General features: G+C 39.4%; 1 long non-coding RNA gene across 1 annotated transcript; it reads right to left on the reverse strand.

Moving 5' to 3' along the window:
* Nucleotides 1-35: 35 nt before the first annotated feature.
* LOC137039596 (uncharacterized) lies at nt 36-23,205 on the reverse strand. Its single transcript, XR_010897714.1, has 4 exons — nt 22,214-23,205; nt 20,135-20,286; nt 421-458; nt 36-281 (listed from the first exon to the last, which is right to left on the reverse strand). It is a non-coding gene; the product is annotated as an uncharacterized lncRNA (long non-coding RNA).
* Nucleotides 23,206-23,753: the final 548 nt, after the last annotated feature.

Consider the following 23,753-nt stretch of genomic DNA (forward strand, 5'->3'; position numbering starts at 1 on the left):
GATCCACTCTGCTTTTGTTTCTGCTCCAGATTGAAGTTTGTTGAGTTTGATTGAATAGTTTCCGTTAATATACTCCTTAGGGAAGGTTTCAACTCTGTTCTTGTATGCTAGATTCTGGTTCTCTACTGAACCTTTACCAGCAATAATGTCATAAACAATTTGACTGCTATTATGTCTCCAATAAACAGTTATATTTTCGGTGTTAGGGCCATTGTCAATGGAAGAACAAGGCAAGACAGCAAAGCCTCCAATATTCCCCTCAACATTCGCCTGCAGAAACACTGAAAAGGAGATAAAAACAAATACTGATAAAAACAACAACAACGTTAATACATTTTTTGCATTAAATTGATGCAATATATAAAATAGTCAGAATTAGTCAGTGAAAATGACAGAAAATGTGGTTCCTGCTACACGCACCTTTGTTTATCAATACTGCAAACACAGAAATACAGAAGCTTTAAAAAAAAACAACACACAGTATTTATATATTTACAGCCATGACACCAAAAAAATACATAACATTACATAATTGATTACTATTTGCATCAGGGATACACATCACTGGCCACTAGGTGTGTAACGATACCAAGCGGCTACCTCCCGCAATCTCTCTTGAAGCCAATAGGGAAGTAATGTAAACTGTAATTCCTTAACTGGCCACTAGAGGCAGGCTCCAGAAAGGAGCAGAATATCATTGAGCCCCATGTTCAAATTCTCAACTTTACAGCAGAAAAAAATCATGTTTACAGCCTGGGACAAATTGTTGTTTTGGCCTATAAGGCTAATTTTGATCTTCATAACAACTGTGAGGTGAATTTTTTTATAACTCATTCGTTTACGTTATATAAAGCCTTAAAGTTCTGCATAATTAAGGGCGTGGTTACAAGTGGATAGCCATTTATCTGCCGTCTATAGTCATTGCGTCACCTCAGCTCCCCGCGCATCCCGCCTTTTTGCCCATTTTCTGTTATCCGGGAGTGACACGCGATGACTCGCTCACAAGATGGCAACGCCCAGCTCGCCCCTACTTTAAGCTTCAGAACGGCTTATCGGAATCCTATGGGTGACGTCACGGACTCTAAGTCCATATTTTTTACAGTCTATGAACGATACACTCATGTAACGATTCAATATATATATCGATACTGAACTCCATATACGGTATGTATCCCGATATTTTAAAGCTACACTGTGTGATATTTTCCCCCATCTAGTGGTGAAAAGGTATATGACCATCCAGTGAATAATAGTTTCTGCTCCTCTCAATTTCGATTTCGTTTCAACTACTACGGTGGCCGATTTAGTCACGGCTTCCAGTTCGACCTCTTCGGTGAGTGTTGCTTCAACTCAAGTGATGAGGTAATTTTTGAAAACTATTATAATTTGCAGTTATTTAATTTACCAAATGATCTATGATCAAATTAATCTATGTAAAATGAATAATAGAACTGAATAATAACCAGTTCATTGCTAACATCAGCTATCAGGTTCCCAGATGAATGCAAGCTCTTAGTAAAGTAACTTTTATCAGTGCTATTGTTATTCTGTATATTGTACGACATCACTAGCGTAAGGCAAACAAATTATAATGCAATTAAAATATTAATCTCATGTTATCCGTCATAGAACACGGATTTATGTTATAAGGTAAACAATACTTTTTCATCATTGACGCGAGGAAAACTATCCTAGACGTCGTTCTTGTGTTATGCACAGCACACCATGATATAATTAGCCAAGCAACAATAAAACTTCCAATATACACAAATAGGCTGAATTAATATTACCTGTCGAGAAGAAAGCAGGCAATGTCGGCGTTCTTTTTAAAATCGTTGCTCCTCATGAGCTCTTTATCTTGGAAAGGCCACTCCAATATTTACTTTTGTCTTGTTGATTTGCCTGTCGCGTTGCCGTCTTAATTCTCTTTTCCGCTTCCTTGGCGACTCTGATACATATTCCGCAATGTTACTAGGTCCCCGACCCGGGTCGAATTCGGTAATCAATTCCGGGACGTGGTTGCTTTCACACAGAAGGCGACCCGGCAATGTTCCGGGAATATTGCGGGTCCGACGTGCAGTGTGAAAGGGGCTTAAGAGTGATTCTCCGTCATCATATAGCAGCCTCAAGCAATCCCCCTCTTCACATTCGACACGGTGCCATCGAGTGTAAAAACACGAAAAGCGAAGCTTGAATTTACGGGTATGTCCCTCTTTGGCAAATGTACTTTCAAGATGGAGGAGCAACATGGCGACCGCCATCCGAACCCTTAACACGTATGTATTTTCAATGGTATATTATAAAATTACGAGAATGCATTATTACTTGAAAGAAGTAAATATACATTAATGAGCACATATATTTTTTCAAGAACTAAGTGATTTTAGCTAAGAATAAACTAAAAAAGTTACACAGTGTAGCTTTAAGCCAAAATAAAGATTTTTATTTATTTAAATTTTGTACTTTTTTATTATTATATTATTTTTTGTGTTTTATTATCAGGACCCACAAATATTCCCCCATTGCATTATTATACGTTATATTCAGTATTGTGTATAGTAATTTTATGATTCTATGTAATAAGATTATTATGTAATAATGTCACTTTTTTTTCCCCTCACGCATTACTCGTGCTTTCAATGCAGGCAGCATTGCTCATGCTCGCTATTACCTAAAACTAAATGTGATCTGTTGCATGAGGCTAGTTGAACAAACTTTGAGTTTCAGAGTAGGTTTAGGGTTGACAAATCCAGATAAATCCAACCTGGTTTAGATCAAGTTCAACCGTTTCTCAAAGCTCAGTATAAACTTTCTCTGTCAACTCAGGTTTAATACAGAGTTAGCGATCAACTCTCAAGCGCATGCACCTGAAAGTGTGACACGTGCTGCAAACAGCCAATCACAGCGTCCGTTTGATTCACTTCTCTTCTGAAGATTGAGAGATCGTTTTGAAAATGATCATGAAATTAAATGTGTTTACAAAGCAGGAATAAACACTGATGCAGCATCAGTGTTTATTCCTGCTTTGTAAACACATTTAATGAGAGAGTTTAAGAAGGCAGCTGAAAGAATATCTGACTGAATACACGTTGTTTAAAGGGGGGGTGAAATGCTGTTTCATGCATACTGAGCTTTTTACACTGTTAAAGACTTGGATTCCCATCCTAAACATAGACAAAGTTTCAAAAACTAATGTTGGACGTTTGATGGAGTATTTCTGTGTTAAAAATACTCCTTCCGGTTTCTCACAAGTTTCGGCGAGTTTTTTTCGAGTATGGGTCTACTTGACGTTAAATAGAGCGGAAGGTCCTTGTATGGGCTGTACGGGCTCTTCTCCCGGAAGGGTGCGCACGCGCGTGACTAGAGGGAGAGAGAGGAAATGCACGCCCATAAACACTCGCTCAGGTGCAGATCCAGTCGTCCGTGAACATGTCGCGCCGCGCTCCACTTAATTCCTATGGGTGACGTCGAGCGACTTCAACGCTTTAGCACAACATTCCGGGAAGGCAGCGCTGCATTTGAACCGATTTGAACGCAGAAATGACGGGAAGCTTCAAGGCATCGCTTCAGTCGCGTCGCAAAGTGGATTTCCACGGTCACTGCTGTCACAGGACTTCACCAAATCATACCAAAGAAGTGTGTTTTTGACAGAGCGGTCCTGCTTTGGAAGATGCCGGTGAGTGAATCAACTTCAAATGTCTCTGCTATTGGCTACCGTCGCATGAGTAAACATCAGTAAACGATACGATCGCGTGCTTCGTCATTCAAATGCGCTAACGGTTACTCCATTGTTGTTCTGTATAACGTTACACTAGTCTGACTCTGACGTGCAAAACCGTTTTGCTTGCTACCTCTAAGGTCTAGTCACATACAATAGTCCATAAACCGAATCATGTCCTCATAAACTGCACACAAAGGCCCCTAAATACAGTACATACCACAGAGACGGACGTCCTGCTGTTGCTGTTTCTCCTGTTCAATTTATTTCAGCCTCAGATTTGATTGTGGATCATTATCTGTATTAGCTGAGATCATAGACCGTAAAAAAATATGGACGAATCGACATCATCCGTTTCCGCTTGCCATATTTGAAGCTTTCAGGCAGCCTTGCACGACGCGGACATCTTGGGACCGAGTCTGCGCAGTAGCGATTTCGGGACCGGAGTTGCGCAGTAGAGCGCAGGAAGTAGAGCAGGAAGTACAGTCGCGATATCAAAAGCCCGCCCACACTCTCGCAGATGCAGAACAATTAATTATGTTGGTGTGAAATAAACAGTTATGGAAATGTAGAAATTAAAGCTAAAGCTCTAATCTGCTCCCAAAAATTTCGAAAAAAGTCCGTTAGTGCCTCAGTGACAACTTCACTCAGAGAAGCCGTCAGTCTCAGCTGTCAATCATGACGTCACACCCCCCGTTTTTAAAGCGTCAGATAACTAACTCAAACTAAACTTATTTTTAAAACGAACACCTGAAATGAAATCATCGTGATGATAACTGCCTTCAGTGACATAAACTAACATTGGGGGAAAAATTTTGAAGCGTAATTTTATTATTTAGTTTGCCTCGCGTCCATTAGAAATCACAGAGGGGCGGCTATACTGGGACCGGTCACCTGGGGGCGATCGAGGCGCGAAAGCTTCAGTAAATGAGAGGGAGACTGCAGGCTTGGCTGAGATAGATGGGTTTCTCCACGCTTGAGGACGTCATCGCTTTGCGCTCTTGTCATTCTTTAGCTCCGCCCACACGATACGCCTCCAGGCGCTCGGTTTTTTCCGGAAAGACTCGGTACAGCCCATATTTCTTTTATAAATATGATAAAACTAAAGACTTTTCGGAGATATGAAGGATGCAATACTACTCTATAGGTACTCAAGATTGACATGAGATTGACTGAAACTGAGTGTTTCACCCCCCCTTTAAAAGAATTATGAATGCATGTTTTATATTTATATTACTATTTTGCTACTTTTCAATTAAAATAATATTTATATGAACATATTATATGAATTCAAAGTGATTAGAATGTATATAATATAAATATAATAAATAATTAGCACTAAAAGATGCACAATTTTATTTCTAAAGTTTTTTCATAATAAACTGCTTTAATTTGGAGACATACAGTGGGTGTGGCTTTATTGGATCTTTACTTGCAGCTGATTGGTCCAGTTTGGGTTTGCGATCTCAAACCCAGAATAAAACTGGCTCCAGAGCAGGTTAAGCCTAGTTCACACTGCCCAATTTTTGCCCCGATTTTGAGTCGCCGACAGGTTTTGTGAAATCGCCGACAAAAGCCCGAGATCATAGGCAAATCGGTGCTCGTGCACGCGAGTGACAATCACGCAGTGTGAATAATCAAAGACGCAATCAAAGAGAATCGCAGACGAGTCGCCGACGCTGGTGAGATATTTGGCATGCTAAATATCTGGAGCTGTCGGCGATTGAAACTCCTGCTGTGTGAACAGCGTTCTGACTAAAAATTACATCGGCGATAACCGACAGCCAATGAAAGAGTGAGATACAGGGCAGCGGGAGGTTCAGGGAGGAGTTTTAGAGCAGAATATAAGTATTTTAATAGATATATTTACAATTCTATAAAACAGAAACAAAGGCCAAACATTTGCACATCCAGCCGCAGCAGCAGCGCATTACAAAATAGTTTATTTACCTCAAACTCTCATTGCAGAACACAATCCTAGCTCCCTCTGTCTCTCCAACAATTTCCTCCGCCATAATATTTTTTCTTTTTCTCCAAAAATCAGCACACATACAATTTGAAGCAAACTTTGTGCAGTTTATCATTTTAAATAACAATTCAAAGTCTCGCGCGAGAACTCAAGTCTGACGCACGTGTGACCTCGCATTGTTTACTCGTCACATCGCACGTGTAGTTGGGAAACGTAGTTTGCGCACCGGAGAGAGAGAGAGTTGTCGGTGATCCTTCCTCTTGTTCAGTCAGTGTGAACACAGCAGTGACTGAATGTTACCCCAGATAGTCATGCAGTGTGAATAGAGCAGTGACCCGACGAGTTTGAAAACCGTGCAGTCTGAACTAGGCTTTAGCTGTGTAGTGTCAGTTACTTCTTGGTGGACCCCGAAAAAACTTTTCTCAAAGCTTTGTGCAACAGGCCATTGGTGATTTAACATGTTTGCGCTTTCACTAAGGACTGTTACTTTAAATGTAGTTTGCGTTCACTTTGAAGAGTGCCGTTCCAACAGCGCGTACATTTCAGATGATCAATGAAATCCGTCATAGCTCTTATCGCAAGAAAGTTCATCAAAATGACCACTCTCAAACTTCAAATGTTTAGCTCATCCAAGAATTTTAATTCCACTGCCCTCTCATGTTGTTTTCGAGCGTCGCACAATCATTTGAACGTATTATAGTATGCGTGCCGTGTTAAATTCATCATATAAAGCCATTGTGTCTCTTCAGAAGATTTGGATTAGACCACTCGATTAGTTATTGTTTACAATGCCTTTATGACATGTTTTGTATCTTTTAAGTTTGAGAGGAATGGACTTTAAAAATGGAGGAACAGAAATTCCTCGGTTTCATTAAGAATATTTTCCTTTGTGTTTGAAAGTTAAAGGAAAAACGACATGATGGTGAGTAGCTACATGATGACAGGATTTACATTTGTGGTAGCCTACATTTGTTAATTTGTGTTTGGGTAAATTTTACCTTATAAATTGGCCTACTACAGCAAGTTGAGCCTTATAAATAATATAAAACGACTAAAATCATATTGTTTACATGCATCAATGAAACATTTTCATTGTCACATTTTATATTGCAATATATCGTTTAATGATATATTGTTACACCCCTACTGGCCACACAGCTTGGCTATTTGCACCACAATAAAACAGGTATTGGTGGCTATGGAATTCCAAAGCTGACTAAATTATAAATAAACAAATACATAAATACAACGAAATGTAAAAATACAAAAAAAAAATATATAATAGTATTTATACTTTTATTTCCCTATTTGTGTATATTGATTATTTCTACATTGATTTATTTCACATTGATTTATATCTACATTTATTTGTCTGCATGCCAATGAGGGGGGTGTGTTTTACCTCAGGCATAGCAATCAAGCTCAGAGTGGCAGTGCTGAAGCTTTGAGGCTACAGTGACACCTTGTGGTGTGATCAAACTAAACGCAAGCCTTTGAAAGAAGTCGCACAGGTGACTGGCAATATAGAGATGGGCAATATATCCAAAATCTTATATTACAGTTTAAGCCATTTAATTTCACCTTAACTGTATGTATGCAGGATTACCATACTCTTTATTATACTCTTTATTTTGAACATGGCCGTAAAACAACATTGGGTCGGGATTTCTAAAATGTCTTGGCACACATGAACAGAAAATGCGTCTTCATGGAAGCATGTGAAATCATCCACTATTAATCATATTTAATATAAAAATGCATTATATGTATTATATGCTTATGCATATATCAAGTTCGTAATATTAATCAATAAATTTGGATATAATAATAAGGCACTAAATGGCTGTTTCCTGTAGCCTAAAATAAAAATCGTTATGAGATTAATGTTTCAAATATAACATTTTGTATATATATATAATATATATATAATAAAATGATGGAATCATATTATAGGATTTATCATATATACTGCGTGGTGTGAGATGCGTGTCTCACTAGCTGTAGCGTTGTGTTTTAAGCATTTGAAAATTTACATGTTGAGCATGCAAAATTAGGAAGTGCGCATGTAAACTGTATTTGCAGTTGTATTTCAAGAGCATAAATCAGCATGCTTGTAGAACATGCTGTTCCTGTTCATGTGTGCCAAGAAATTTTAAAAATCCAGACCAGACATTGTTTTACAGCCATGTTTGGAATAAAGAATATGTGTGGTAATCTTAAAAACATACAGTGAAGGTGATATTAAATGATCACCTTAAACCTTGATATAAGATTTTGTACCTATCTGTAAGACATTCATTCCCTGTGCGACTTTTTGCAAAGGCTTGGGTTTAGTTTGGTCACACCACAAGGTGTCACCAAAAACAGTTTTGTGTAGTTTTGTGTGGCCTCAAAGCTTTAGCCCCCTCATTAACATACTACGGTGGCCCAGTATGTATGGCCCATAAATTTCAGAAGAGTCCCATTCTATTCCGTCATTGATTTGAGAGCTCTTGTTTTCTGGGCCTGGTGTCATTAAAAGCTTTTCTTTGACTAACAAGGAAGTTTTCAGCTTCGAAACTTACAGGATATTTTTCACAATTAACTTTTATATATCAAAGACTCAAGGGAATGTTGATTTCTCAATTCATCACCGCTTTGAATAAAATAATGCAATTTTTTAATAATTAAAAATATACCGTTTTTTAATTTGACAACAAACACGTAGCTAAATACAGATATACAGCACTGTTAAAAGTAAAAGTATAGAATAGAATAGCGTAGTTCTAATATAATAACGCAGTGTTATAACATGCCCCACCAACTCTGCTGTTAGATCAGCATTAAAGAACGATCTCAACTGTTAAATAACAGATATAAGATTACAATATTATCATGTTTGTATTATTTTAAATAAACTAAAAGAAAAAAAAAAACTGATGAAAAGTAAACTTAAGTAAGAAATTTTAATTTTGGGGCAATTTTTTCTCTAAATGATGTTGATATGGCAACTAGTAAATACACAAAGTTTCGTCATGCTGGCATGTGAGGAAAGTATTAAACCATGTGTTACAACTAACCCTGCGTGTGTATGGCGGGACAGGAGCCTGGGGTGACCATGGCGGGACAGGAGCTTGGGGCGGCCATGGCGGGACCTGAGCCTTGGATGGCCATGGCAACAACAGGATGCCCAGGCAGATGAGTGTCAGGGCCCGGCCTGGGGTCTTGGGCTGCTCAGAACCCCCACCCACTCGTTCCCCACCCCCGGGTATATAGCCCCCCCAAAAAAAAATGTTTTTCAAATTTAGGGGCTTGGCCGGGGGGCTCGTGAGTGGCTTGAGTGGGGCATTCGTGGGAGCCAGGAGGCGGCTCTGGAGGCTGCTCTGGGTAGCCAGGAGGCGGCTCTGGAGGCTGCTCTGGGTAGCCGGGAGGCGGCTCTGGAGGCTGCTCTGGGTAGCCGGGAGGCGGCTCTGGAGGCATCGGACCGGGCTCTTGAGGCGGCGGAGCGGGTTCATGAGGCGGCAGAGCGGGCTCTGGATGCGGCGGAGCGGGCTCTGGGCAGCCTGGATGTGGCTCTGGGAGCAGCGAAGCGGACTCTGGAGGGAGCGGAGCGGGTTCATGAGGCAGCGGAGCGGGCTCTGGGCAGCCTGGGTGTGGCTCTGGGAGCAGCGGAGCAGACTCTGGAGGGAGCGGAGCGGTTTCAGCCCAGAAATATATTCTCTGCTCGACTGCTCGACTGCTCGACTGGCGTTGTGGGCTCGTGGAGGGTCGGAGCCGACTCTGGAAGCACTTGGGGCGGACTCTGGGAGCGCTGGGGCGGACTCTGGGAGCGCTGGGGCGGACTCTGGGAGCGCTGGGGCGGACTCTCGGAGCGCTGGGGCGGGTTCAGTCCCTAAGTCAATGAGCCAGCCCTTCTCTGGCTCATGGGTGGTGGCAGTCCTCTGGATGGGCGGCGCGGCCCTTCTGCGGGCCCTCCGTGGCCTCCTTGACCGCTTGACAAATTACTTCGTCGGCGGAGGGTCCCCTGGAGGGGTAGGTGGAGGAACCCGGCGGGTGGCGAACTGGCCAGGCTGCGAGTGCTACCGAGGGGTCTGGATGAGGAAGACACTCATTCTCCTCTATCTCGAATTCGGAACCATTTAAGAACAGGATCAAATTGATAGTTTCGACCAGGGAATAGGAACAAGGGGCTTCTCGGAACCGGATTGTTTCCTCGTCCAGACCCATCATAAACACCGCGTTAAGCGGGGCATCTGGCCAGTTCACCAGATGTACGAGCTCAGTGAATTCCTCCACATACCTCTCCAGCAGCCGCCCGCACTGCTTGAGTCCCCACAGGCACCTCTCCGCTGCAGGGTCCACGGCTGGGGACGCAGGAGAAGTGGGCATCAGGAATACACCCTTCGTACTGGAAGTCTGGTTGTTTGGGTCCGGTCTTCTGTTACGGGTTGTTGTCCCAAGGAAGGAGATACCAAGACTTCCAAACTCAAAGACTCTTTATTGAAGATATACTTGACTTCACCAGAAACATAGAACACTCTCAAAACATGAAGAACAACAACAACAACGTATGTATAACGGAGACTGGACAAGGAAGGACTGAACACGAGGGAACTAAATACACACTAGACAACACTAGTTTGTTGATGACTAGACAAACGAGGGGAACAGGTGAAACAGATGACTAGACACAGCTGACATAACTAAAGCTAACGAGGGGACTGAACAGTAGCGGGAAACTCAGAACAAGGGAGCATGTGACAAAACAGAAAACCAGGAAGTACAGGGGAAAAACACAGGAGACAACGACATGACGTGACAGCGTGAAGCTGTGCCCTATATAATAAAGTTACAAACTAACCGGTTGGAGTAAACAGTTCAGTGTACATCCTAAATCAATAGCACAAAGGGGTTAAATGAAGATGTGAAAAACATGAAAGTCTTTCTCTTTGAGAAACACTGAAAAATGAATGCATGCATTCATAACTAGCAGACTTGACAACTGTAAAGCCCTTCTTACGGGTCTACCAAAGAACACAATTCACCAATTACAATTATTCCAAAACACTGCTGCGTTCACTGCCCCCAAAAAGATCATTTTTTACTCATATTACTCCAGTATTAAGGTCATTGCACTGGTTACCTGTTAGTTTCAATATACATTTTAAAAACCTTGTATTAGTTTATAAGGCATTGCTCAGACTTGCTCCAGACTATCTTTCAAAAATGATTACAGTATATGAACTAGGACTCTTAGATCTTCTGCTTCTTTTCTTCTAAAAGTACCTCATAGTATAACTAAAACATTTGGGGATGCTGCTTTTAGCTGTTATGCTCCACACCTCTGGAACAACCTTCCAGAGAACATAAGATGTGCTGAAATCATTAATAGTTTTAAATCTAAATTAAAAACGTATCTTTTTAGTCTGGCCTTCCTGTAAAATCTTATATAATTTTATATTGTGTGTTTTGCTTTGTTTTTATTGTTGTGTTTTATTTTTCATAATTTGATTTAATTAATTTGAGAAATTCTATGGTTCTATGGATCTATTGGTTATTTGTCAAGCACTTTGAATTGCATTAACTTGTTTAGAAAGGTGCTAAATAAATACAATTTTCTTGCTTAATTGCTTTCTATCATGTTCTTCAGATCACGCTTGAAACCATCACTCCACCTTAACTGACAACATATTCATGCTGATGTGTTGTTAGAAGAAGTTAGTGCAAATATCTGGTTGCATTACTGTATCAGGCAGCACATTTTAGTCCGCTAGGCACCAAGAACGTTTCAGCTACCCTTGCAAGCACAAGCAAGCAGCAGTCCTGGCATAGGCCCCGGACCCAGGTAAAAGAAAACAACTCATCCTTCAAACTGATTTAATTTGACAACAGTTAATAATAAAGCAGTACTAAATTGTAAATCATCAGTAATAAATAATACACAATGCAAAGTGCCTAATGTGAAAATCAAGTTACAATCTTTTAATTCATTATACAGCTCTAGAAAAAATTAAGAGACAACTAATCATTGATTCTCAATGTTAAAGATGGGGTAAGTGATATCTGGTAACCGTTGTTGATATTTCAAATCACCAAAACAAACACGCCTCTACTCCCAAAAGGGTCTCTGCCCTATTGTGATAGCTCCGCCCCACACATACGTAACCCAGGCAACGACTACGGCAGAATCTGTGTGTAACTAATCCAGGTCGAATATTCAATAAAAAAGTCAGCCCTTCCATCACAAAAACACAAACCGTTCTCATGAACAACTCGATAGTACACGAGCTGACAGTCCAGCTAACAACATATTACAATTATGACAAGATTAGAGTTATAGTGATCACAAAACACAAACAGGTCTCATGAACAACTCGATTGAACACGAGCACGACATTCCAGCTAATGACATATTACAATTATGACAAGATTAGAGTTATAGCGATCACAAAACACAAACCGTTCTCATGAACAACTCGATAGAACACGAGCCGACAGTCCAACTAACGACATATTACAATTATGACAAGATTAGAGTTATCGCGATCACAAAACACAAACAGTTCTCATTAACAACTCGATAACGTTAGTATACAAGCTTGATAGTCCAGCTAACGACATATTACAATTATGACCGGATATGGGTTATATAGATGAAAAGAGGAAACAAACATATATTAGGAGTATAGTATCTTACCTGTCCACACAGCTGTCAAGTGAATGGCCTGAGTTTTGGATGCTTCCAGGGCTTTGGTGGCTTCTTTGAATCGTGCCAAAAAATTCACAATGTCATGCAGTCTCCTTGCTCATCCAGTTTAAACGGTGTTCTTCATCACGTTCCTCCAGAAGAGCACGGATGGCCTCGTACTGGCTGTCCAGCATCGTGTGAAGCGAGTTCCATCGCGTCTTCACGGATGCTTTCAGTGTGTTTGGAAGACAATTCTGGAGATGTGATTGCTTAAAATAAGTCACAAGCGACTTAGCGGACTCAATGACACCAGATACCTCTTCACCAAACAAATTGTCCTCAGCAGGTTTCCCAAGTGTGGTGTGCAATACTGTGTTCACACTGTTAAACCTTGCTGTAGATTTCTGGGTAAATAACTGTAAAAACGCCAGTATAGCTTTCACATCATTGGAAGGTATTTTACTGTAATATGAGGTGAGGTTTTGCTGCACTAATAATAAACTACAGTACATTACTTTCAGCGCCCATGAAGGGAAATAACTGTAACATTTACTGGTCAATTACTGGTCTACATTACCATGATGCATACGTCACCGTTTATTTCAAACTGTTTACATCTTCAGTCAGAAAACAAGGATTCATGCATTAAAGCTGGGCATACACTGTGTGATTTCTATGCGATTTCAGCAAGGTTACCTACTCACACTGTACAAGTAGATCGCATGCGATGTCTGGATGTCTGAGCCTAAACGAGCAGGTGTCACCCATTTGGAGTTTGTTTGCTACTGCTACGTGCTGTGTTGAGAACTCCAATAGTAGATTTGTATGTTTTCAGACTGAAAATGAATCGCACAAGTAAGTAAACAATTCAAATATTTGTGTTTTAAAAATACATACTGTAAAGTTAGATGGTTTGCATAGTTTGAAATAACTTCGTGATTTAGCAAGTTTTTTTAGCCTCTCCTCACAACTCCTCACTAAGTAATATCCCTTTGTGTAGATTTTTTTTTTCCTGGAGTAACTGCATTTATCAGTAATTGAACTCTTCCTGATAAACAACTTGGCTAACACTTTAGAATACTGTTTCTTACTTAATGCATAACTAATAACGAGTTACTGCAGTACTAATGAATAATTCTTCATTAACACTCACTATTATTACTCACTATTACATAGGCACTATTATTAACTACTAAGGAATGAGTGTTAACTAATCGATATGTAATAGCATTTTTTAATTGTGTTAAGTATCAATTAGTTAATAAGTAACTATTCAATTCAGTTATGCCTCCTTATACTACTATTAAGTAACTACTAATTCAGCTTCACAAGGAAGAACTATTAAGTAACTACTAATTAACAGTGATGTACAGTATCAGATCGAGGCCCTTTCTTCTTCTTTAGTACTAATGTTGTTAGATAAATGTACTACTGTTATGTGTACTAGATGTAAATATTAATTTACATTCACTCGCAAATGTGCCAATTAATGTTTCTGTCTGTGTGTGTCCCCACGCTATAATGTTGCAGTTCTTGCAGCATTAAATCAGAGAAAACAATTCTAGTGAAAGAGTACACAGATTCATGAGTGCACATGCAGAGTGCACAAAATGTGAGCGCACACGCAATTTCTGTGAGTCCAGTTTTGTGCGAGAGAATGGATTGAGATTCCGCTTGTAAGCAGAGATTCGTTGCTTGTAAACTTGATGTGCTCTCGCGCTACAATATTAACACTACATTAATGAGGATGTTGATGATTTTTTTTATTTTTATGTAAGTATTGTCTGCAACCAGAAGTTCAGGACGGAACCCCATCCCCAATCTAAGTGCCTTGCCAACATGGCTCTTTTATGTGTATGTGATACCAAATGATTTCTGTATTTAAGGCAATGACTGAGGGGAAAATGAGAATACAGGGAACCTATGAGTCATTAAAAAAGAATAACCAAATAGTTCTCAAGGAGTTACTTAGAACCTGGAACAGTATTCTAAAGTGAAAACAAACCCATTCATAATTAATGAAGAATTACCAAATAGTTCTCAAGGAGTTACTTAGAACCTGGAACAGTATTCTAAAGTGAAAACATAAGAAACCCATTCATAATTAATGAAGAATTACCAAATAGTTAATAGTTAAATAATTAAGCCTTACTACCATTAATACAGTACTAAAGGAAATTTGACCCTCTATTCTAAAGTGAAAGTCAATCCTCAATTATGGTAGTAATTTATATAAGTTAATAAGCAGCTTCTACAGACACAAAACATATTTTTTGTCTATTTGGATAAATAGTGAAAGGTACAACATGAACGTATTGGCAACATTTAAACAAAGGTGTTTTTACCTCAAAATACATTATATATTGTATTTTGTATTCAAACATATATTTTATATCATATAAAAATTTAAATCCATTTTATAGATAAGTTACATGTTACTTCCCTAAACACAAACATAACAATTTTACAGACTAAAAATGACAATACAACTTAATGGGCAATATAGCATTACAATTATATTTTGAGCCACTAATCTCACTCAAACCTCTAAACCTAATCGTAACCATTTTTTTTTAAAATATATGTTTTCATATGAAAATGTATTAGTGTGGTCACAGCCTCAGTGGGGCAATCCCCAACACAGCGCCACATTAGAACTCATTGAAAGGTACATGTGCAATAATGTAAAATGAGTTTGCCACAGTTGTGCATTTTATTTTTATTTTTATTTTTATTGTTTCGTAGTATATTTTTTCTGAACTGTTTGATTTATTACTCCATTTCTGAAAATGACTGTTGTCTGATTCACTCAACAGGTTTTTGTGAGGATTAATCCTTGAGGGGACAAAGTGTGCTTCCAAAGCTGGAACTATAGCCGTAAAACCTGTGTCATCTAAGAAAGATTCAAAACATAAATCCACATGTACCGGTACATTTTTGTAGGGGCTCACTGAATTTGAGCGGAAAACATACAACTAACTGAAATCATTTTTGTTAATGTTTTACTTGTACGGATATAAGAAGGTCATTTAATTTGTGTTAACATAAATAACCTGAGGGTCATTATTGCCTGAGATGTAGATTTGGGTGTTGCATCCAAGTTAATTTTTATTTGGTTGGAGGCAGGATTTGACATGTCTTGAAAATATTTGTGTGTTTTCATATTATGTTTGTTGATATTATTGTTATGAAGGAGCAAATTATTATTGTTATTATTTTTTCATTAGTTTTTTGTAATTCCTTTATGTTGGGCAATAGATAAACATCTAAGTAATAAAGTCAATTTGTGTAAAGATTTAAATGTACTTTATATTTTTTATTGAAGTAACATGACAGAATGCTTCATAAGTTTAAGAGTACCACAATGAGTACTGAATTATAAATTATTTTAATGTATATGCGGTACAGTAATTAACTGAAACCACTGCTGCCAGTTATCAACTGTAATGCCTGATTTACGGCCAGTTAGTCACTGTATTTGTATAGACACATTATACTGGCAACACTGTTGCCAGTTAGTCACTGTAACAGATTCATTACAGTAACTAGCTGGCAACAGTGTTGCCAGTATTTTACTTATAAAAAACCTGGTAAGTTTTAACAGTGCAGGATATGTGCTGCAAAATCTCGTGGCTGTGCGGAGGGCCGCAACAATGTTTGCCCCTCTGTCAGTTACATACACTAGTTTGGGAAAGAACTCATCCAGTCCAAATTTGCGAAGTGCTTGGACGATGGCTGGCCTGGGGTTGTCTGCTGTTTTACGTAAATTGCTGACCCATACAGCTGTGCAGAGCACTTGCTCCTGCAGTTCCCAATTGCTTTTATTGTAATGTATTGTCACACAGAGAGATCCAATTTTTCGGAAATCATCCGTCCACTAATCCAGTGTCACAGCCCCGTTGCTCTTGGTCAATTGTTCCCTCAGCTTCGGAATTATGTCTTGCCTTTTATCCTCGGCATATTTAGTGATCCTACGGGAAACAGTAGTTGGATCGGGCAGAAGCTGACGTGCATCCACAAGGCCAGCTCGTGCCCAAATGTCTATTTAGCCCTGTGCCAGTTCCAAAAATCCATCGCTGCACACAGTCTCAAATGACCTAACGTCTTGGCACACAAATTGCACAGCCAGTTGTGTTATTTCCTCCTTGTCCCCCCTTCCTGAGGTTTGAAGCCTTTGGCAAAGTACCTGTCAATTGTCGCACTGGCAACCCCTGCTGTGCTCCTGCAAGTCTCGACATGCTTTCTAAGAGAAGACGTGCCCAGCTTCCAGCTATCAAATGCCAAAACTTTATTGCAACCAGTCGTCATGTCCCTGCAGCTGAAAAACCATGCTTGCTGTTGTAGTGAATGCTTCACTGTTGGGACTGTATTGGACAGGTGATGAGCAGTGCCTGGTTTTCTCCACACATACCGCTTAGAATTAAGGCCAAAAAGTTCTATCTTGGTCTTTGCGGGCAGTCGTCCGTGAGGGGCTGCCTGCGGTTTTACTTTCGTTTTGTTGATTTATTTTTGCATTAAAAGAGTTTTGAACGTTCACCGGTTCCCGCCTCCTTCCTTCCCATTTAAACTTCGTTGCACTGGTGCCAAAATCCAGGGGAAAGGAGGGACATGCTGTCGAAGAGCCCTCGCTGCTGAGGGGGATCGCGGTGCTGAGGAGGTCGGGTGGATAAATGAGGTTAAATAAGGGATAAATGAGGACCGCGAGGGCTGCCCGAGGCGATGGTGCTGGAGCGAGGAAGGTGGGACAGAGACCTCGCTGCCGTGCCCCTGGGTCGAGGTGGGGCGGCTGCCGTCCGCCTGATAGAGGTGGAGCAGGGAGCGCGGGGCTCACTGCCGGGTCCCTCAGAAGAAGGAGTCACCGCCGGCCGCCAGGGGGCGGAGGAGGATCGAGCTGTCCACCAGGCGTCCAGTTCTCTCGCCTCTCTGTCCTTACCCCCAGGTGCCGTGGCCGCCGTGATCGTATGGAGTAGAGCGCAGTCTCAGGAGTGCCCCCCGGCCTGCGAGGGGCGATGGGGGCATGTGGTGTGACAGGCAGCGGGGCGAGGGGCCACGAGAGCGGGCCGGTGATTAGTGTTGACGAGTGCCAGCTGCATGGCACACCGGTCTCGTCTTGCGGCCATGTGACGGGAGCATAAAAGGAGGAACAAGTGCTGCAGAAGACGAGAGAGGACCAGGCCTGGAGTTTATGTTGAGTTTTGGTTTACGTGTTAGTGGGTATTTGCGGGCAGTTGTCCGTGAGGGGCTGCCTGCGGTTTTACTTTCGTTTTGTTTATTTATTTTTGCATTAAAAGAGTTTTGAACTTTCGCCGGTTCCCGCCTCCTTCCTTCCCATTTGAACTTCGTTTCAACACGTTACTGCTAAAAGTAGTGGAATTCCCAACACTGGAGACATGACTACTTTGTTTTAGGACCTTTGTCTGACATTGATGTAATTGCTGGAGCAGCATCCCTCATCTCTTCTATAGCCCGAATCCAATGCTTTTTTCACATTTTCATCACTTTGAAAGCTGTGAATAGAGACTAAAAAATCCTGGGTTAAAAACAACCCAAGTTGGGTTGAAAATGGACCAACCCAGAAATTGGATTGAAAGATTAGTAACGTAACACCTCTCCTGTCTTTGGGTTCGAGTCATTAATTCCATCATCAGTGTCTGATCTCGGCCATGGCAGCCCTGTAAGCAATGCGTGCAGCCCGAAAACAGGATTGATTAGTTTGCCTCTTAAGTCTTTGGGAGTAATTCATTCTTACAGCCCCATATGCTGAGTGCACAAGCATGGTCAACACAAAATGAACAGATCGCTCTGAGCTCTCTCGTTGTTCCCGGGTCATATTTAAGATTTAACATTTGAACAAATCATTCATGAACGACACAACAGATCTCAACTGCACGCACACTGTAAGAAGTAGAAGAAGATGAGTGTAAATGAAAGTGAATGTTGTGTATGTTGTAAAAATAATTTAAGGATACACAGAGTATAAATACGTTTTATATATACGTTTAAAGCCTGCCATGACAATTTTGATTGGTCAGACCAGTTTCTGTTTGGGCATAATTACTCCTCTATGGATCAAGTCCAGTATTTGGATCAAGTCCGAATTGCCTGACCTCAAATGTTGTGGGCGGGGCTGACATCCATCCAGGCTATCAATTTAATGTTTGCTTTTTAAATTGTGATGTGTTGCGCACTACTGGGCCACCGTAGCCTATACAAATATACATAAATAGGGAAATAAAAGTAGGCTATAAATAAATTTCTTTGTTATTTATTTATGGATTTGTGCTTTTTTACATTTCTTTGTATATTTATGTATGTATTTATATGTCAGCTTTGGAATTCTATTGTTAAGTTACCATAAAAAAGTAAATTATTGCTAGTTACTAATTATATATTCAATAGTGTAATTAGTATTGAATATATAATTGTGTCTTTGTAGATAAAGAAAGTAGAGAAAGCATATGACAGAGTGCCAAGAGAGGAGCTGTGGTATTGTATGAGGATGTCTGGAGTGGCAGAGAAATATGTTAGAGTGGTAGAGGATATGTATGAGAGCAGTTTGAGGTTGAGTATGGTTTGAAGTTGAGATGGTTTGGACATGTTCAGAGGAGGGAGAGTGAATACATTGGTAAAATGATGCTAAAGATAGAGCTGCCAGACAGGAGGTCAAGAGGAAGACCAAAGGAGGTGGATGTAGTGAAGGAGGACATGAAGGTAGTCGGTCTGAGAGAAGATGATACAGAGGATAGGAGTAGATGGAGGCAGATGATTCGCTGTGGCGACCCCTGAATGGAACAGCCGAAAGAAGAAGAATTAGATTACTGTACAAATTACTCTCCCAAAAAGTATTTAATAACTTTCTAAATCCAGTATCAGCCTTGACTAGCTAAGTTATTCAAGGATAGACAATACTATAAAAACTACATACAGTTTTTTATACAAATGTGTATGTACACATGTGAGAAGAATACATAACTTGTATTTTAAAGTAATCCCTTACTTTACTTTTTTCTTTAAGTTATTATAGTACAGTACCCAACACTCATTGGTGGTCTGTACTGGAGATTGGAGAACATGCTAGTGTTAGAGGTGGCACGGTACATTAAAAAACATCCGAACAGTTCGGTTTGCTTGTCTCGGAGGGGAGAATGAAAGTGCCCTTTTCGATCGTACCGAGGGGAATCTGCCCCTGCCCCCGTGGAGGTCTGTGCACGCCACTGCTGCCAGTGTTTGTCTTGCTCAGCTAAACCTAGGCTTGCGTATTGCAAATACAGACGAATATCGTCCGTTCAGTCCCCTTTTTTGGGTGTTCTCCTCTGTCACCTGTCATTCTCTTGCTTTAATTTATGATGGGGAGCATAAGTTATATCTGCTGCAAATGTGACCGTGTTCCCCTCTGTCCCAAACAAACATGCATATAATGTTGTATATAAGTATAGTTCATATGATAAATGTAACATTAAAGTTAAGATAAGCTTTTAGTTTTAATAATTTAAACAGGCCTTTTGAAGCTTGGGCAAAAAAGCTGCGCACACTAAATTAAAGCTACAGTGCCTTGTTCTGATCAAAACTGACATGATTACAGGAAAAATATTACGCCAATGTGTTGGACCGTAGGCAGGAGACAGCCAGTTAGGAAACTACTTCTTAGAAAACAGCTAATTTAAATAATGTAATTAATAATTTACAGAACCAGTCATAATTAATAATAAAGGAAAACATCAATCTATAGTGTAACTGATAACTTACATAAAACCTAAGACACAAAACATAAAAAACATACCTGGTTTTCATGTTGCAAACTCTCAACAGCAAATACATTCATATATGTACACTTCTTGTTTTTCTTCTCCGACTCTGCCGATGAAATCTTCTGCAACCGAGAGCTGTCCCTGGACTTCAGCTGTTTCTCAGTCTGCTTTTGCTTTCCGACAACTTTAAATGATGTAAAAAAAAAGAAAAAAAAAAAAAACATTCGAGCTACGAACTGCAGTGTCAACGAATCTTCTACAGCCTCGTTGGCAGGACCATAGATATGCCTATGTAGATGTCTCATTAAACCGCCCCAGGCACGTTGATTCTGCAGTCATCAGCGTGACTTTAAATTCCCATAGAAATGGGATAACATTAACAGGTGAGAATGTGTTGGTTTTTGTGTTTTCTATATGCTTTAACTCTGTATTACAGGTTTTTAACTACAGTTACTTTTTTAATGTCATGGTAGCTACCGCATTCTTCATGTATTCTGTTAGTTTAGCAATAGTTTAGTTCTTGAATTTCAGACACAGTGTTCAAGGACTGGAAAGTATGTGAAAACAAACATTGGTCTTTAAAAGTGCTTACATTAAAATAAATTTAAGAGTAGTTAAAGAAGAGAAACAGCAATAGCTTACTTGTGCTGTTCCTTAAGTTCGTCCTACTGTCAGAGAGTAAAAGTGCATTTTCATTCAGCGAGTCGTTGTTGTTCAGACGAATACAAAAGATTGACCATTACGAACCCTATTTTTACAGCTTGTGTTGTAGATACGCTGTGCATTCAAATAATATAGAACAATTAGATATCTACAATATTATATAGGCTATAATCATATTTTAAATAAATGTATAATTATTTTTACCTAATTTATCAATTTCCCTGTTCTTAAAAACTGTTTAAATTCAGTTATGTGATGTTCATAATTTTATAAATCTTTTGTATAAAACGATTGCAAAACGGGATGATTTTTGACAACTGAAGCTTTCAAATGATACCTAGTTTTTGATGATTACTTTAACATAGTTTGAGTAAATAGGATATTGATGTTTATTGAACACATTACTATATTAATTTTGATGGCTGATTTGCTGATTTTTTGCTGGTTTATGATTTCTTTCCAATTAATTTCTTTATAATAAGTTCACTGTGTTCATTAAAAGCTACGACAACATATAAATGTGCAGTGTTTTTTTTTTTTTTTTTACATTTCTTTGTATATTTATGTGTTTTTATTTATGAATGTCAGCTTTGAAATTTTATATTGATAAGTAAGTTTCTCTAAAAAAGTAATTACTTACTATTTACTAATTATTCATATGTAATTAGATTACTGTAGAAATTACTCTCTCCAAACAAGTATTTAATAACTTATTACTAATAACTTTCTCAATCCAATATCAGCCATGACTAGTTAAGTTATTCAAAGATAGACAATATTATAAAAAAATACATAAATTATTCTTATTAACTGACCTACAGTAAGTATTACAAATGTGAGAAGGATACACAAAAACTTGCATTAACAGTAATCCCTTACTTTATTTTTTATTTTTTTTTCAAGGGAAAACTTACTAAATTACAGTCTAACACTCATTGGTGGTCTGTACTGGAGAACTGAGAACATGGCAGTGTTATTGATTGGCTGCAGCAGAATAACTTATTCAGTGCTGAACAGTAAAACTGCTGCGTTTGTGGTGCAATGCAGTACTGCAGAAACAGCCTACTACTATTTTATTGGAGGACACTGTTGTAAAACAATTGTTCACATAGTAAACCATTGTTCATTACAGTACACAAATCAAGGAAATAGGAAAAAAAGTTCAGTGTATTACAACTGCAATACAAAGACATGATAAGAATAGCAAACTAATATGGGACATTCACAGAACTAATCTAAAATTAGAAACTGACTTTCTGCAGTTGAAAGTGAGTTTTTTTGGGATCAAATTAACCAACAGCTAATTTAAATAATATAATTAATAATTTACAGAACTAGTCATGAATAATAATAAAGGAAAACATTAATCTTCTGTACTGCATTAACCTACTACTGACAGCTTACATAAAACAGATAAAACAGATAAAACATAAACATATATGCTGTACCTGGTTCTCATGTTGCAAACTGTCAAAAAGCAAATACATTCATATGTACACTTCTTGTTTTTCTTCTCAGAATCTGAGAGAGGATCAAATCTCCTGCAACCGAGAGCTGTCCCTGGATCTCAGTTGTTTCTCAGTCTTCTGTTCTCGTCGATGCTGGCCTCGCAGAACGTTAAAACGAATGAACTCGGAAGAACACACAGAGCATGAGAAATGAGATGTGCTGTGATGTGGAGTAATTATCTTCCGGTGCGCTGCTCAGCGGCGCACTGCGCTTCACTATCCTATGTTTATGACTTGTTTGTTTTGTTTAAATGTTCACTGTCCGGTGTTTGGTTGAGGACCTGTAAAAGTGGAAAGATGAAGGCACAGGAAAATGCACTCTTGATCTGTATTCTGGGGATAATTGGCCTCTGTGGACTATGTTTGGGGATGCAATTACCAACTGAATGTGGAACCTCATTATGCAGCGTCACAATGCCGTCTGCACGCACGTACAGCCGGGAGACGTTGCTGGAGTTAAACTTAAAGACTACTCAAGGGATGTTAACAGGCCAATTCAAAGATTTGCTAGAGAATATTCCACGCGAGCTGATAAGAACGAAACGAAAGAAAAGAGGAAGAAGAGGTGGAATTCGGAGTCGACTGCGAAGGAGATTTACTCGGCCACCGCTGCCATCTATTGTCTTCAGTAATCTGCGTTCTCTGAGTAACAAAGTGGATATGATAAGATCGCACACAAGGTACTGTAATGAATTTCGTGAAGCATCTTTGCTCTGCTTCACAGAAAGTTGGCTGCAGTCTACAATGCCTGACTCACTTTTTGAGGTTCCTGGATTCACATTAGTTCGCGCTGATAGAGACAAAATCTCGGGTAAAAGCAAAGGAGGTGGCATCTGTGTGTATATAAACGATAAATGGTGCCGAGCGTATTCAGTAAAATGTAAAATATGTGACTCTAACGTTGAAATTCTCGGCATGACTTTAAGACCTTTTTATCTGCCAAGAGAATTTGGTTGTATTTTGTTGTTCGTGGTATATGTTCCGCCCAGCGGTAAACCATCTCAGGCAGCCAGCCTGATAGCGGATTATATTCACGAACTACAGCTACACTATTCAGATGCACCCGTGATTGTGCTAGGTGATTTAAACCAGTGCAAATTGGAGACTTTTTTTGCCGGGATTTGAACAGTAAAGACTCAAACAAGACATAATAATATCCTTGATAAGAGCTTTGTGAATGTTAAAAATGCTTATGTGTCAAAGAGTATGCCACCAATTTTAAACTCTGACCACAATGTGGTACATATGACTCCTGTGTACAAGACCAAACTTAAAAAAAGCAAACCAGAAAAGAAAGTGATTAGACTGTGGTCGAATGAAAGTGTGCAACAACTGAAAGCTTGTTTCGACTGGACAAATTGGGACATTTTTGAGAATGGCTCACTCGATGACAGAACTACAGTGTTAAACGACTATATTAACTTCTGTGTGGAGCTGGTCATACCTACTAAAGAAATTAAAGTGTATCCACATAATAAGT

This window comes from Pseudorasbora parva, chromosome 14 (genome assembly GCF_024679245.1).
Source record: "Pseudorasbora parva isolate DD20220531a chromosome 14, ASM2467924v1, whole genome shotgun sequence".
NCBI classification, from domain to species: domain Eukaryota; kingdom Metazoa; phylum Chordata; class Actinopteri; order Cypriniformes; family Gobionidae; genus Pseudorasbora; species Pseudorasbora parva.